Source organism: Uloborus diversus, chromosome 3, assembly GCF_026930045.1.
Source record: "Uloborus diversus isolate 005 chromosome 3, Udiv.v.3.1, whole genome shotgun sequence".
NCBI lineage: Eukaryota > Metazoa > Arthropoda > Arachnida > Araneae > Uloboridae > Uloborus > Uloborus diversus.
Window position 1 is genome coordinate 139,638,171 of NC_072733.1, and position 18,636 is coordinate 139,656,806.

The following is an 18,636-nucleotide window of genomic DNA, read 5'->3' on the forward strand; positions in this document are numbered from 1 at the left end:
CCTATAATAACAATGACTAATGACTTTTAGAAAAAACATCCATTTCTGTCTCTTATTTCTCTTGCTTACAATTTCAACTAATAACTAGTCATAGGAGAAAAGAGACCTCTTCATTACCGTTTAGTGATGAAAATGATGCAACATTAAAATTTAGTAAATTTGTAACAGTTTTCATAGGTTTCAGTATATTTAATTCGTATCCTTATTCTTGCCATATTTAATGCTTCAGTTTTGGACACGAATTTTATGCATAAAAAATTTTGAATTCACCGGCAAAAAGAAAAAAATATGTTCTATTGAGTGAAAAATTATATTTCTCAATTGAAGCATCATCAAATCCACTGTCAAAATTCAAATACGAAAGAGGACTAGATAGCGTAGGACTGTCACTTATTAACTTTATGAGCAATAAAAAACGAGCTGATGTGTGCCTCACATGACTTCCTTTTACTCCAATTTAATGTCATTTTCCCATTATTGGTAATTTTAATGTGATTCAATAGTTTACTCTCTAAATATCACCAACAATGATCAAGTTGAAAGCGGATTAAAAAAAAAAAAAAAACGCCAAATTTGCCTCCCAGCTGGTGACAAAACTTGGCGACCAAAAGACTGGCGATATATCACCAAGTGTCCGCCAAATTGTAACACCACTTGAGTTTACATCAAAACTAACAATGATTTCCATTCAAAAAGGGGCAAACGACCCCCTTAAAAACACCCGAATGCAATCAAAAGGGGAAGGTGTACAACTAGACCCCACTAAGAGTCTACTAACCAAATTTCAACTTTCTAGGACATACCGTTCTTGAATTATGCGACATACATAAGCACATACGTACATACAAACATCACGAGAAAACTCGTTGTAACTAACTCGGGAATCGTCAAAATGAATATTTCGCGTGTCTATACGTTTTTAGGCACTTATCCACGTGTGGTCGAGTCGAAAAAAACAAAAAAAAAAACAAATTCATTTGGGGTGAACAAAATGGAAATTAAGGTCGATTTTTGAGTGAAAATTTTTTCGCGAATACAATACTTCCTTTTTTGTAAAAGGAAATAAAAACGGATTGTTTCTTAAATTTTAAAAGTGTCAACGAATATATTGCCTTACATTTGAGGAGTAATTTATCCAAAGGTAACCTATCCACTTTTTGGAAAAATACACGTTATGACATTTTCTAAATCTTTCAGATAACCTATATCGAATCACTTACTCTCAAGAAGCCCAAACGGGTCAAACCCTATTTTATTTAAGGGTAAAGTTTGACTTTTTGTTCAAAAGTTAACATCCGTTCTCTACAGTTTTTATTTTGAACAAAAGAGGACAGATCCTGAATAACTCTGCAGAACGAAAAAAATTTCATTCAAAAGAACACATGTCCAAAAATTTTCAAATTTTAATCTACTAGTTTTAGGCTCAAGTTCTTCGATAAGAGAATATGAGAAGGTGAAACATTAGGGTTTGGTGAAATCGGAGTTTTCAACATTCAGGTTTTCGTTCGAAAGGGCACATATCCAAAATTAAGATGGCGATATCTCTTATTTTTTTATTTATGCAAACATTTCTCACTCTGGGATATAATTTGCTGTACTTCTGCGCTCAATTCTGTCTGCAAAAAAGATGACAAAACTATTTTCCTTTTATCCTAATTCTTTTTTTCACTTCCTGAAAGTTTTTAGAAAATGGATGTGTTTGTTCCCTTTTGATAAATTAGTCCTCATTTATAATGTCTTATATAATAAAACAATTCTCCCTCCACGATCAAGAAGATTTAGTCCCCCCCCCCTCCCGTAACCGCCAGGTTTTTTTTTATTTATTATTAATATATATTTGTCTTTTATTTCTCTGTTTGTCTCTTATTACCTCATTCCCCTCTATTTTTCTCGAAGCGTCAAAAATGCATTATTATTAAGCAAGCTTAAAAAGAAAACAAAAATCCATATAAAGACAGATTGAAATTCACTTTTCCTCACCATATGCAGGTATTCTTCTATTCTATCATTAGGTTACAATAGAAACATCTGCTGTTTCCCTTCATTTACATGAAGCAGCGTAGAAGGTGAAGAAAACTGTCGGTTACTTACGTAGTAATAATTCATTGTGTTAGCGTTGAGTTTCTGCGCTACGAATGTGCAATCCGATAATGTTTATTAAGGAATCCTAATTAGTCTCCATTTTGCATTTTTCTGAAGAGGAATCTGGAAAGAAGGGGAGTAATCGCTATTTTTCTTGTGGTAAGTCAAAAGATAAATTTTCTGTGGTAACTCAAGAGATAATTTATTTGTTTTGTACTGTTGATTTGAATAGAATAGTCTAATGAGGGATTTAGATTAAATTGCTTCACAAATTACTGAATATAGTGAAAGGCAGGTTTGAGTTATTTTTGATATTTTTAATGTGCACGACAGAAAAAATATTTTATAACTTCATCTTTTGAGATCAACTTTTATTTTATCGCCCATCTAAATCAGTTGATGTGAATGTTCATTGATAAAATTATATAGTGGAACGAACGTAATTAATTTGATGCTTTTTTATGTTACAGTTCATTTGATATGTTATCTGAACATAACGCTTAAAAAATGTAATCATTCTACTAATAATCATTTCACACATATTAAAGATTATTTTTAACTTAGGCTAGCTATAAAAGAACTTTCTTCTCTGGAGTGCATTTACTATTTGAAGAACTAAATAGACATAGTGAAAACAATAAATTCAATACCAAAAAGATAGAGGGGAAGGAGTAAAAATAAAGTAATAAAAGAAAACCACTGTAAATGTTGTGCATCTTGCGCTTAAAATGCTAATAAATAGTGATCATAAGTTCAGGCAAACTTCAAAAATTCATAAACAAACGTAAAAGAGCTCAGATATATTTCTGTCCAGTTTGCGCGAAGGTAAGTACAGTAGAGCCTTGTTTATCCGGCTCCTGTTTAGCCGGATTTCCAATTATATCGGATCAAATTTGTAGAGTTTCGTAAAATGATTATATTCATTTGAATAGTAATATTAAATCATGAGAGATAGACCGAAACTATAAGTAAGCCAAATATTCACTTTTTATTTTGACTAAATGTACAACTCATTCATAGATCGTGCAATAATTATTGCAATCTAACAAACATCATGGCGTACTGTAGCGTCAGCGCGACACCACTACAGCTGAACTATAAATGATGAAATGTTTGCACGAAACAAACCTACCCCCTTGTGAAAATTAATGGACTCAAGCCAATTTTTACTTCCTTTTACAAAAAAGGAAGTATTGTATTCGCGAAAAAATTTTCACTCAAAAATCGCCCTTAATTTCCATTTTGCTCACCCCCAAATGAATGTTGAGTTTTTTTTCGATTCGACCACATGCGGAAAAGTGCCTAAGAATGTATAGACACGCGAAATATCCATTTTGACCATCACCGAGGTAATTACAACGACTTTTCTCGTGACGTCTGTATGTATGTGTGTATGTGCGTATGTGCGTATGTATCTCGCATAACTCAAAAATGGTATGTCCTAGAAAGTTGAAATTTGGTACATAGACTCGTAGTGGGGTCTAGTTGTGCACCTCCTATTTTGGTTGCATTCGGGTGTTTCTAAAGGGGTCTTTTGCACCTTTTTGGGGGGAAATCATTGTTAATTTCTATGCAAACTCAAGTGGTGTTATAATTTGGCGGTCACTTGGCGATATATCGCCAGTCTTTTGGTTGCCAAGTTTTGTCGCCAACTTGGCGAAAAATTTGGCGATTTTTTTTTTTTTTTAAATCTGCTTTCAATGTGGCCATTGCTAGTGATATTTAAAGAGTTAGAGAGAGAATCCCATTAAAATTGCAATAATAGGGAAATAGCATTAAATTGGTGTAAAAGGAAGTCATGTGATGCACACATCAGCTCGTTTTAAAAAAATTACTTTTATCTACATCATTTAATTATAAAATCACCACTAAGTGTGCCTTCCCCCTTTTTTGTCCAGCACCATTTTCACTCTACTGGGCATAGAGTCAACTAGAGTTTTGCATTTTTTTTTTTTTTTTTTTGAACTCTTGATCTCTAAACCATGTTTTTAGCTACGCACAAATATTTTTTTTCCTTTGTTGTGCAATCAGATTTTCATTCAATGTCACAATGGCCTGCCTCTTCCGTGGAGAAATATCTGTGGCTAACAAAAAGATAAAAAGTGACTAGATTGAGAAAAAACAGCAAAAATATGTAGAAATTCATAACACTTAAACAAAATACAATATTTATGCCAAAAAAAAAAAAAAAAACGTGAGATGATAGCGCCTAATCAACTAGTAGGCTAAACAGCTTGTTATAAACAAGGATTGAACAATGTAAAAAATTCGAAAATTAAAAATTCTCAGCTTGATTCCATTAATTCGCACAAGGGTGTATGTTATTTTGTTACAAAGCATTGTTCATTGCTGTGATAAACGGTAAGTCTGCTTATTCAAGAATTTGTTTTTTTTTATTATCCATAGTACTCGGATTATCCGGATTTTCGTTTGTCCGGATTACTTTTGGTTCCAGTTAGTTCCAACAAATGAGGTTGTACTTTATGTTCGGATGGAAATTAGATTGTCTTTCCTCTTATGGGTGTGAAAACATGATTTCATAAGAAACCGAAATAGGACGCTCACACGTCATACTGAAACTGCCTTTGCAAATCAGGCTAGTAATAAAACACCTGTCTTGAAATGGAGTCATCATTAGATGCCGGCGGCATGATGTCGTTAGCAGATGGAGTGGTGCTAGTTCAATTTTTCCACAAGAATAGTGTTGTTTGCTTTTGATCATATTCTTTTTCTAAGTGTTCCATCTTTTATTATAAGTTTTTGAACTCTGCACAAATTTATGACGCAATCTGTAACTGTTAAATTAGAAAAATGGATGAGAATGAAAATAATGCATGCACTAGGGTAGGTATAAAAATAAGAAAATAATTCACAGTCGCTCAAATTTCAGGTCATCACACTCACTTGAGTTCAAAGTTCCTAAGATTTTAGTTTTTTGTTGGTAGTTCACCTTGATCTTTGTCTTGTTTCTTGCGGGGTTGTTGAAGCTTGGATATTTCCTTAGATCTTGGGATTCTTGTAGTTTGTTTGACATTCTTGAAAATTTGAGCTTTACTGATGAAAAGGATAAATTTTATAAAGTATTTCTACGATTATTTTCACTAAATATAATTTTTTGGCTAAGCAATCTAGAATGGAGAGTTTTTCTTTTTACATGCTCACACTGTAACTATATAAAGTGTGCGCGTTGGGTAATTACAAAAAAAAAAAACTTTCCTGCCCTGGATGTTACTTCTCTCTTGGTGTCTCAAAAATTTCCGCCTATATGTGTTGTACTATCTGTATAACTATGTCAAGACATGAATTACTTTTTTTTTTTACAGCGGAAGGGTATTTTAACAACATTTTTTAACGAATTGTTCCAAAGAAATAATTAGAGAGAGATCAACACTGGGTATTTACTCTCATATATTTTTTTACATTATCATTTTTTAAAATTAATAATTGACCATCTACAATAGTAGCAATTACAAAAAAAAAAGTGAACACCATTTAAAAAACTATCCTTTACATGATCTTGAGGTTTACTTTCTTAGATCTTGAGGAATTTCATTAGTCCAATTTAGGGCTTTCCAGCCATTAGGATCGTTAATATTTAACTTAGGTAAGGTTCAACTGTGCAATTGGTACCCAAAGTTCGAATGGTTGTAATTATTTATTTCGCACAAGCTCAGAAAATGCAATAAAAATTAGACGGAGGAACGATCTTTTTTCCACAGCATCTTTTCTTATTCAGAAGCCCAGAGGTAGCACTCTATTACTTCTTGCTTCACAGACCCGGGTTCGATCCCCTTGTAAGGCTCGGTCGACGCAGACTTTCATCTTTTCAGTAGCCGCGTTCACAACACTCTTTTCGACCCCGTAAATCTCCGCTCCGGCTCCGCAAAAAAAAAAAAGAAAGATTGAAAAATTCCCCGTTTCCATGTAAAAAGAAGTTCTCCATTGTACTAGAGAAAGCAGTTTTTACCCAGTATCTTTAGCGGCAAGTAGACGAACTTGTTTCGCGTAATGCATTCTGGGTAAAAACTCCGCTTTCACTTCAGAAGAAAGCAGGAGGAAAAAAATTCCACAAATACCTCGCAAATAACCGGAATGAGGTGAAAAGCAGGTTTGTTCCGGTGTCGAAAGTGTCCATGGAAACGGCCCTAGAGGGCCGATAAATTGAGTCCCAAGCGTACTTGAGAACTAAACCTTAGGGGTTCCGCGTTCGGTTGACCATCTAACCTGAACATCAGCTTTTGTAGCCCAGAGCCCTCGGTGTCGTAGACTGAGATGGGTACGGTAGGCATTGGTTCCCTTGAACTGTTGCGCCACTGAGTTCAGTTTACCTTTTCTCATTGTTGATTATTTCAGAAAAGTAAGCCAGAAAAGTTAAAATATTAAAATAGCTAACCTAATTTATATCTGAATGTAATCTACCCCTTTTTTCGTACGTTTTTGCATGAAATATTTTGATCTGCAAAACAATTTTCTCGTTTGAATCACATTTTTTCTTATTCATGAATAAAAAGCTACTGCCTGCAAACGTTTCCGCAGCAAAAGCTTATTGTTAGCAGACAGATTAGTTCGATTTTCACTCCGTTTGGCGAACCAAAAAGCACGTTTCAGAAAGCAACACATTCATCTAATCCATAAGTCTTATTGTTCTTTTGGAGTCAATCTGCATGCATGTAAAAACGTGATCTGCACTTCCTTTATTTTCGGAGATTAAAAAGAATTTTATTTCCATTGTGTCCATTTGGCTTACTCTTTTCAGTATAATTTTTATTCAAACGATACAATTGATCTTACAGATAATTTATATCGCATGCTTTCTAGAGAATCCTAAGTATTTCAGGTATTAAACCACATAATACGGCTACTAAGTTGCGTCGAATTAAAGAAAAATAAATTAAGCCTGATGCATTGAAAATAGAAGTTCAGCTGCGCAAACTAATTAATTCATATGTTCCCGAAAGATTGTTGAAGTGCACGTTGGTGCTTTAGAAGTTTACTTTCTAACTGTAAAACACTTAATGATGTATTCTCAAGCCTGTTTTTGTGCGGTTATTATTATTATATTTTTTTGTGCGGTGTATGAAAATTTCAATCGGATTTTGACTCAATTGACGAAATTATTTATAAAACAAGTGCGAGGTAGTATCTTCAAGTGACGACAGGGGCACCACGATGGGAGGTCACTGTGACCTCTCAAAAATTTCCTTATTCGGTAAATTATGTCCGTCGGTTCGGCAAAATTATCATCACATGATTTATTTTGATTTCGTTTAAAGAAGCCACTCCTAGTTATTTCGTAAATTTTTGAGACATTTTCTGCTTGCGGCTTTTTTTATCCGATCGCTATCCACCGCATAAAACAATATTTTTTAACTGTGTTGCGAAAACAAACTTTTTATAGATACTCGTAAAGTTTCGAACGGTTTTTTTACGCGATTTTTTTCATACGATACCTATCCACCGAAAAAAAAAACGGGTTTGGGTGTAATTCTCAAAATCTGTTGTTTTGAGAAGTTCATCTTTTGCGTATGTGATAGAGTCGATTAGTTCATTTTGAGTAAAATAAGTCAATGTGCGTATAACAGTACCAATCGCATTTAAAAGAGTAAAAAAAAAAGATTCGAAGTTACTTTTTTATGCTTTTACTAGTACTGTACTTATACACGTTGACTTATTTTACGCATTTCTTGATACGTGATTTTTTAACTTTTAAATGCTGTTTTTTTTATTATACACGTTGACTTACTTTACTCATTCCTTAGTACATAGTTTTTTTACTGCTTTTTTACTTATTATTATAGATGTTTATTATCAGTGTATATAGTATTTAAGTATCTATTTGTTTCTTTAAATTTATTTTCCAAAAATACTCCCACACCATTGTTTTAAATTGAGCCTAATCGCTATTGGTAAATTAAAAATCAACTGAGGAAGGATCATACGAGTTTGTGTTTAATTGAGAATGTGTGTTTAAAATACATAATCTCAAAAGCTGCATTCCACTGTAGAATATGTGTGTTGCGTAAGAACAGAACGATGCTTACAAGTTCTCTCCAAGAGCTCGCGTCGTTGCTTTTTAAATTAATTTACATTTGAAATGTAGCAAAAATGTTTTCTTATTGACACATCTGTTTTAAAACATCTTATGAGCTCAAGTTTGTGATCCTGAAAACAAAGAGCTCGCAGTGTTAACGTCAGTTTTACGCAATTAAATGCAAAGCTAAATTTGTAATATTGCTGCTCTAATTTTATGAAAATGAGCTCTTACGAAATTTAACACATCAGTAAGACAAACTTTCATAAATTTATCTAATTTTATGGCCTTGAAGTTTTAATAATTTCTCACTGAAGCAAGACAGACTTCAGCTCTTCTTGGTGTAGTGCATTCTATAAATAGTTTCATAAGATACGTTGAACGTTAATTACTTTTAAATGTTTTAAAAGGTTAAAATGTAGTTTTATTAATCAGTACGTAATTATTAAATACATTGCTGAATTATTTTCAATTTTTTATTTTCTATTATTGAAGAATCTGTTTTTTAATTAAGTGAAGAATTTTGTTTCAAAAAGCGATTTTAGGAACATTTAAAATAAGTGCCCTTAGTTATAAAAATGTCTTTGATTTTAAGAATAAAGACATTTTTTAGACCGAGAATCCGAAATATTTTATGCCCTATGTTTGCTACTGAAAACAGAAAATTATTCTTGATTGAACGTTTTTACAGATTTATTTTTTCGCTGATAGTAAACTTTGCTATCAAAGTACATATTTTAGCTTAACTTATCTGAAAAATGTTTTTAGCATTCAATGTATTCTTTACTAATAATAAAGCTGAAAGTCTCTCTACCTGGATATCTGGATCTCTGTCTGTCTGTCTGTCTGTCTGTGACGCGCGTAGCGAATAGACCGTTCGGCCAATTTTTATGAAATTTGGCACAAAATTAGTTTGTAGCATGGAGGTGTGCACCTCGAATCGACTTTTCGAAAATTCGATTTTGTTCTTTTTATATTCCAATTTTAAGAACATTTTCCCGAGCAAAATTATCATAAGATGGACGAGTAAATTACCAAGTTATCATAAATGTGGAACCGTAACATGGGCAAGCCAATTGGTGAGAAATTTTACCAATGTAAATATACAGGCAAACCAAAATACTTTTTAATTTTCAATTACGGGCGAAGCCGTGCGGGTACCACTAGTAGTTTATAAATCTTAAATGAGTGCAATATGCGTTATTTTCAGTCAGTAATCTTATAATAAGCAACAGATAGTTATAAAAATAATGGAAACACTGAGACAAGTGTGGTGTTGGGAATCGCTAACGTGCCGTAAATGTTCTGTTAATAAAGGTGCCTTCTGACTGTAATCACTCTCACTGGTGAATCCAGATGGTGATTGAGTACTGTGCTCACTTTTGCTGCTGTTGTTCGTTTTTTAGACATTTCAATCCGCATCAATACCCGTCGACCTCTTTCACCGAACTTCTTTTTCCGTCCACTATTTTGCTTTGGCGGGCTTGTCTTACCTTGCTGTGTGTATGCTGTCATGACTTAAGATTCTGTACCTCTAGCAAAGCCAAGAAGTTGAGATGTTTCAGTCACACTTGCTCCAGCTAGACGTGCTCCAACAATTTGGCCTCTTTTAAAATTTAAGAGGCCCAACATTTCACGTGCTTGAAAAAAATTCAAGACTTCCAGAATTTCCATTGAGCCACCATATACTACCAGAATATGTACATTGCTACTTATAGAAAAAAATCAGACATCTAGTTTTATTCTTTATTACTTACGAAGTGCAGTCAAAAATGTCCCTTTTATTCACAGGTGTTTCCATAATTTTGATAACTACTTGTAGTCGAGTAACTTAAAGACCTCTTCTCGTACAACTTGACGATTTTGTATCCCAAGTTTTTCTCAGCCCATTTTCTGTGCCCTGTAATAAACATCGGAGGAAAAAATTGTATGTAATTTGATCTAGCTCATAAATTAAGCAACTACTGCTTTTCATCTGATTCACTAGCTTGTTCTGACTTCTTACCGCCAAATAAGACTACATTGGAAAACTTTTGATCTGGATATTATGAATTTTACTTGATGTTAAAAACCGGAGGTTTCAAAACTTCATTTATAACCGATGATTTCGATTTAAATGCTTCGTTGATCAATAAAGATTTCTGCTGTATACATATTGTATTTGAAGTTAGGCTTAACACGTTAGCTGCTACGAGCTTTTGTGAGTAACTACCGCTTTTCATCCAATTCAATAGCTTACTCTGACTTCTTATCCTTAAATAAGAGTATCGGAAAATTCCTGATCTGTACGTTTTGATTTTTTCCCAAAATTAAAAATCGTAGGTTTCAGAAGTTCAATTATAACCGATGTTTTCAACTTAAATACTTCATTAATTAATAAAGATTTCTGCTATACGCATATTTGGTTTAAAGTTGCGTTTAACGCCGCTGCCACGAGCTTTTAGAGTAAACCGCGGTCAGAGCCATTGAGAAGGGATAAAAGGTAGAGAGGGTGAAGTTTTCAAATCTTGAAGCAAGGATCTAAAATCACCTGATCTATTTTAAAGTAAAATATTGAAAGAAATCAGGTTTATTTCATTCGTTTCCTATAAAACGCTGAACCATTTACTTGGGATCTCTGTTTCAGCGTTTCCTCAGCCAATGACAGGACTTGCACCCTAGTTACTAATTCCTGCTCTTAGGTCAGGCACGTACGCAGTATGAAGCTTAGATCAGGAATTAACTGTGGAAGGAGCAATTGAGTCTAATCAATCCTTAGGAAACGCTGAGGTAAGACCCCCAAGTCGCATGGTTCAGTTACGACGAATGGGAGACACGTTTCACGTGAAACGAGTGAAAGAAACCAAATTTATTCAAATACTTAACTTGAAAAATATATCACGTGACTTGAGAATCTCGCTTCAAGATTTGAAAAAACTTTTGACAAACTTATGAATTTTAGAACAAACAACCAAGTCATTTTCAATTTTATGTTGCGACTCATTTTGTAAAACCAATTTATAAATATTCCTTTTTTTCTGATAGTTTTTCTTCACCTCTAAACCTCATAAATTTAAGTGAAAATCTAAAAATTTTCGTGCCATCAAAAATTGAAATGATAGAGGTGATTCAAACATTACGTCCTGGACTTCTGTTAGCAAAAAATCTGCAGAAGTTTTTAGTGAACTCAAAAAATGCTAACATTTTTTGATGAACTTTTCGTGAAACTGGCTGTCTAACAAAATTTTCCTAGTTTTTTTTTTAAGGAATAAAACTGTGATTTCAACCTATGACAGTATAACTGTTTATTTAAAAGTAATACACAATAAAATTTTCTTATTAATTATTTTTTAATAATTTACTTTCCTTCAATGTAATTCTCATATATATTAGAAATTTAGCATTACATAAAAAATAGATTTAACTTTAATGTATTTGGAGTAATTACTATAAAACTAAGCTCGCTTCTATGTATTGAAATTTTTATGCATCGAAGTTAGTCTCTGCAAGATACTACTTCGATAAATGGATGCTTCACTTGCCAAATCAATTAACTCCATAAAACAAAAAGTCGAGAAAAGTGATGAAGAATATTGTGTTATCCTTAGGAGTGAATGGGCCCTCGTGTTAAATTTTCTGCCATCGCAGCATCAGAAATGTACTGAACCAAAAGTTTAATATAAATTCACATTCTAAGCATTGATTAAGCACTATTAAAGCAGAAATGAGGATTTTTTTAAAGTGGAGTTAATCGATTTGGCAACTAAGGCATCCATATGGAGGTCCTTATTCTTGGAAATTTGGATCAATATTAACCCGAGGAGTTTTGTCGTTTTTAAAAAAAGTTATTCAAAAACGATAAAACCCAAGGTGGGGTCGAACGCACAATCATCGCGCTTTAATCACGACTTTCTAACTAACTGAGCTATATTGTCTTTCTCGTAAGGCACTATACATTAAAGCAATACTTAGTAAAAAAGTTGAATAAACCGATTTTTACAAAAACCATCCCAACGTGAGTTGTCTGTTTACTTTTTCGCCGAAAGCAGTGAAAAAAATATCTTACATATGAAATTGATGAATTATTGAGGAAGTTATGGCATTGTCACAAAAACACCTTTGAGAAATAATACATAGAATATTTTTACTTGTGCATTTATTATTCATAGATGATGGTCAACGATATTTTGTTCCTACTTAAACTCAGCTAATCAACTTCGATAGCTAACGTTGAATCCGTTGTTGAAATCAGCTTTCAAGCTCTCGGCTTGGCTGCAGTGGTGTTGAGACGACCAAATTCAATACAGCTAAGTAGAGCAAAATATGTACTAACTAGCTGTACCCGACGCGCGTTGCTACGCCAACAAAAAAATAAATCATTATACTGATTTTCATGACAATCGGTTGAACGGGACAGAAGTTGCTACTCTGCAGTGCCACCTGGTGGCGAGTGGCTTCAATGAGCATATTATGTACCTTCTCCGTGGAAAAATACATATATATAGCAATTTTCATAATAATCGGTCCAGGTATCAAGTGAAGCCGTGACTATACTCAAATTTTGTACTCACGCAGTTTGCAAGATCAATCAATCGCTAAAAATATCAAATAGAAAAAGTTTTAAATCCCCCCGTTGCATGAAAAGCCATAAAACAATAAAGAAAGAATTTCTTTGTTCAAACTCAAGAAAAATGGCAACAGCTAACTTCTTATCAATGAGATCTTTCACGCGAATTAATTTCTGCAGCCGATAAATTTATTCGTATTTATCCAATGGATTGTGACTTAAATTGGAATAAAAAAGGAACTATCGATCGGATTTTTTTCGAACTGGTCTATAAACATTCCCAGTACCAAAAATAACAAACGGTGAAAGTTTCAGCCAAATCTGCCGGGTAGTTTTTGAGTTCATGGATGACATACAGACAAACATTCCTTTTTATATATATAGATAATATAAAGCTGAAAAATTTGTTTGCTTCAACGCGCTAATCTCAGGAACTACTGGTTCGAATTGAAAAATTCTTTTTGTGTTGAATAGTCCATTTATTGAGGAAGGCTGTAGGCTTCCTCAATATCAAACTTCCTCCTTATTTATATTAACTCATCCCGTAAAAAGAATAAAGAAGAATATAGGTATCTTTTCTGAAATTTAACTATGTAATAGTAAAAACATTTCACCTTCTTCAGAAAAAAAAAAGATTTAAAAAATACGCAGTAGTTTTTTTTTACAATTTTTTTAATGCGGAGCAAGGTCATTTTAATTAAATAGATAAAGCGCGTGGTTTTTAGCATGATCTTTGTTTATACACAGAGGAAAGATTGTTGATTACCATGAGAGCTAGATATGCATAAATCGTATTGATAGATCGATAGATAAATATGGAGGTCGATATAGGTAGATGGTCAGTAAGAGATAGATATGCCCGCGCCCGCATTTAAGGAACTTCAACGGGTGATCAATGCCTCCCCCCCCCCCGCCCTGATTTTGAACAATCACATAAAAGTGGCATTCACATAAAAGTGGATGTGCTTTTTGTTTTTTTCCTACAAAATGGGCAATGAGAGTACACCTGCCCCCCCCCCCCCTTCTGAGGCTGCTTGCATAGAAAGGCGAACCAGCTGGTCGCCTCGAGTGGCTATCTTTTTGTCTTTTGGCGAATAGTTTTAAATTCCAAAGAGATTATTTGATTAATAGGTTTTTGAAAATGTGTACACGCATTTTAGTTGAAGAAAAATGATCATTTCACTTCAGAAGGAGGGGGAAGAGGAGGCTGGATTTTTTTTTTTTTTTTAACAAACTTCTTTTTAATTCTTAGCACGAGCATCGCCGTGCGGGTACTGCTAGTAATTAATAATATGTATGATAAATAAAATGTAATTACAATTAGTTTTACATTAAAATTGAAAACAAAAATACAGCTTGATTAAATAGGAACAAATACAGAATTTTCAATCAAAACCAATTAATATTCAGGTCTAGATAATAATATAAGTAGTAAGTTACCACGCCTAAGCCAGGGCTAAAGCAGAACCACATGCAATAAATTTCCTTGATCTACCAGTTTGTTGGTGCTCTCAGTTTCACTGAGATGACATCTGCCTCCAGCTCAGTTATTCACTATTCCCGACTGTTGAGTTCTAATAAGAATGAAACTGCAGTCTCCGGATGTGATAACCAAGCTGTCTGGTATACTGTATGTGTAACAAAATGAGCATTTATTTTGAGTTTGCCTTAATTTTTGTTTTCCCAGCCCTGTTCCTAATCACTTTTACTTGCTTTTTTTGTTGCAATTCACTATTAAAGACTTTAAAAACCTATTTATAGAACCATTGAATTTCTTTTTATTATCTATATAACTTATCAAAATTAAACTTTTTAGCTTTGAACTGTAAAGTTTATTAACGCTAACAATTAATTAGAAAAATAATTTTTATTTGTGAAATTAAATGTATCAATTAAAATTTAGGTTTGCCTACTGATTTTGGAAGGTCAGTTATAATTTCTCGATAAAACAAAAATTCCGTTAATTCTAAAAATGTCAATGCAGTTTGTGTTTCTAAATGTGATTTTAAAGAAATCTTCTCTCTCGATTCAATATTTTTAAAAATGAGAATTTTTATTAATGTTCTATATCTGAAGTTAATTCATTAACTAAATAAAGTCTAAAAGCAGATTTAAATAAATATATCATTGCTTTAATTTTGAATATTGAATTATATTAATAGTTAATGAGATTTTTTTACACTTTAATTAAAGTGTTTTTTTTAAATAAGGAATATTCTGATTATTTTTTGAGTAAAAAAAAATTTGTGATTTTATTTGATTATGTTACATTTAATACAAATTAATATTTGAAAGGTTTTTTTTTTTTTTTTGTACATTCTTTCTCCTTCCTCCTGGGAAGAGAAAGAGATAGAGAGCGCAAATAAATTAAGATAGCTTTTTACACATGAAGATAAATTCAAAGTTTGTTTACACCGAAGTGCCATTTTTTTAATATTTAAGAAAACGAAAAAAATCCTTTTTCAATCAAAATTTCCTTTTAAAACCGTGTACTATTGAAGTGTTAGTGTATAAAATTGAATAACACATAAGTGAAAATATAAATAGTATTTGTAAGACTTGGATTTGTGCGACTGAAAACATTACTCAACTCATTTCTACGTAATGCAGTAAAATCTGAATATGAGACACCACTATTTTGGAGACATTTTTTGTGTTCCTAGTCCCTTTGAATAAGTACCTCCATGTATTTGCCTCTGATTAAGGGACAGTCACTGAGAAAACAATTGACAAACAATTATGTATAAGAGCATAAAAAATATAGTGAATTTACTAAAATTCAAGTTTCACTTTCTCTGCACAAATTAAGTTAGGAAAATTTAACATTAGCATTTTTTAAGGAAACGATTATGTATTGTAGAAAAGACTTGCTGAAATTTACACGCCCCATGACTTGCTTTCTGTGAAATATACTGAAATAGGCTCAGGGTCAATGGAGAGTGCACAGCAACGAACTAGCTTTGCATATAAAAATTGAAATTCGGACATTATTTGCAATTCACATGGTCTTGCATAATATGACATAAAGCAAATCCGCGTAAGGAATCATTTCAAAATGATTTCTGTATTGGACAAAACTTGGCCATTACTAAATTTTTGACTATATTTTAATTAATAAAATAATATGAACTTAGAAATTTCAATAAATGTGATCTTTATTTAGTAAGGTAAAAACACCAACAGTTGCCAGTGCTTCACTAGTGGCACTTGAAGGTTTATATTTGAAAAAATACGTTTCCAAGTCTCCCAATGGGTTCAAAAGTACATCAAACGTGAAGGAGGTATTGGTATTACCTCCTGCACGTCTGAATCCATTGGGAATCCTGGAATCATATTTTTTCAATTATAAAAACTTGAAGTGGCCTCTACAGAAGCACTATTAAGTTTATCTTATATATGAAACATTTTCAGTATTTAATATTAAATGTTAATAGTTTACGTGTATTATAAAATTACTCTGAGTTAATACACTGTATACATCAACTAAAATACCTCGAAAGAAGGAACACCTCCATTTAAGGGACAAAATGTCCGGTCGCATTTGTGCCATAATGTTTTTTTTTATAATGTATAGTGGGTTGCCAAATTCACGCTGACACTCAGAAAATTCCATGGTTTCCCAATTACATAAATTTCACGTGATTGATAGTGACTCAAATGATTCAAAACTTTATTTTAATATGTAAACTGGTTGTATTTTATAGAAAAAAAATATATTTTTTGTAGTTTTTAGTGTGCCTTTTTCTGAAACAATAAGAGTTTGGATTTTATTACTAAAATTCGTAAAATTTGCAAACTGCTTAATCATTTTAGACAACTCAACTTTTATATAAACTTTTTTTGTAATTTTCAACTAATCTTCAGTTATAACTTTAATTGAATTCCATAACTTCAGATATTTTATCGTAACAATTTTGAGTGAAAGTATTCAAAGCATGTATAAAATACAAATGAAGATTCATTATATAGATTACGGATGCAGTTACCACGTGATGTAAATCAGATTTAAAATAAAACGTTCTTATATCTCGGAACATGTAAAACAAATCATTGTTTGTAAAATACACTCGATATTGTTTAAAATTAAAGAAAAGAGGGACTTGTTAGTAGGTGACAAATATTTGTTTCTATGTTATGAAAAATAGAGAATAGGTGTACCTTAACTATATATATATATATATATATATATATATATATATATATATATATATATATATATTATTATAAGGGTGGTCCTTATTTTTGAAGTTGTAGATATTTTACACGACGCCCCCTCAATTTGTTCCATTATACAAATAAATAATCCATGCAAAATTTTAAGTCAATCCATGAATATTAACACGTGCCCCTAGGGCCCTCTTTTTTGAGTTTCGAAGAAAAAATTACGGATTTTCCATTTTTATGTAAAAATATTCCTAGGTTTCATATGTAAAGTAATTTTGAACCTCAATAGATGGTGTTACTTCCAGACCAACCATTCTCTCACTTTCATTCTGTAAAATTTTACATATTACATAGGGTACATGTACACCAATGGCCTTGGGACAGGCATACCGCTTTCGCGCTCGTTTCAAACCAAGCGACAGGGGAACATTTCTTTCCACCAAGATAGACACAAGGGATTCTAAAGGTCATTAATGAATGGCCTAAGCCATTAATGAATGATTTTTGACAACAACAAATTGCCTCCTCCAGGCTTTGGGGGTGTTGAAATAGAAAATTTTCTGTGTATGTAATAGGTGTGGCAAAAAGGGTCACTAGGTTTCCATGCTATAAATATAAGTAATGACAATTATATTTTAATTCGCTGTTCTTTAGTTATATACTTATATGTTTATGCATTCTTATAATTTAAATTTTGAAAAATCCTCGATTACCCTACCATAAAAATAAACTCTATTTTTCAAATATAAATTTAAATTTAAAAAAATTACAGATCGGAATAATGTAAAAATCTATACTTTAAACTGTCTTCTATTTCAGTACATAGTCCTTTATTATCATCAAATTCCTCTTTCAATTCACAAGCTTTAGAAACCGAAATAGGTATCTATCCTAACCTGTTGAACCTTTTTTCTATATCTGGACTACCACAACGCAAAAAAGCTTTACAACTATTGAGATCTGCTCGCATTCATCAATGTTAGACAAATGCCATATTAGGGACAAAGATGCTGCTCATTTATTAACAGCCTATGTAAATGCAGTAAATTTAAATCCAAATAACCTTATGATCAATCGTAAATCCCTTGAGAGAGCAAGAGAAAATCTTCGAAAGGTAAAATCAGATTTCATGAATTTAAATTTAGATTTTTCAGTTATTCCCTGGGATACAAAGCTACATCCAGATGTAACTGGAAAAAAAATACGCAGATAGAATTACCATAGCTTCAGGTTCCAATGCTGAACATCTACTCAGAATTTCTGAGATATTTCTTCAGTTGTATATGATCTCTTAGATGATAGGTCTTTATTGCTAACTGTTCAAGCTGTAGTGTTTTATGCAGCGGCTTACAATACCGGTCGTACAAATTGTGCATGTATTTTTTTAGAGCAAAATCTGAACGGTGATATATTGCATTTGTATTGCTATCATCATGCACTTGAAATCGTATTGCAGAGTGTCTTTAAAGAAGTTCTTGCCTTTCTTAGTTCTAGGCTCGATATTCCATTATTTAAGCGCTTCAAAATTCAAAAAATACACATACAACTTAAAAGAAGAATTTGATGACATATTATTGTTCGTAGAAAGCGGAATTAAGAAACATTACAGAGAATTCTCATAACGTGTAATAATATTTCTTGGTGAAGTCCTCCCTCCTAGAGGGATATGTTTTCGGCAACCTGGAGCTTATCTGTGAGCCAGATGGGTGACAAAAGGAATTTATTGTTTGAATCTTTATATATTTAGGAAACAATTTAAATTGACCTTACATGAAGAGATTGCCCGTAAATGCTGTTTTACAGTTAAATGTTG

General features: G+C 32.5%; 1 protein-coding gene across 6 annotated transcripts in view; it reads left to right on the plus strand.

The window, feature by feature from the left end:
- The window catches only part of LOC129218113 (zinc transporter ZIP3-like), a 116,549-nt gene that overhangs the window by 57,618 nt on the left and 40,295 nt on the right, over positions 1-18,636 (plus strand). Inside the window, exon 1 of one of the 6 annotated variants that reach the window (XM_054852314.1) lies at positions 2,138-2,241. The exons of the other annotated variants lie outside the window; for them this stretch is intronic. The gene's annotated coding sequence lies outside the window, so the exon portion shown is untranslated. Of the gene's footprint in view, positions 1-2,137; positions 2,242-18,636 lie in introns of those variants that run through there. 6 annotated transcript variants of the gene reach the window in all.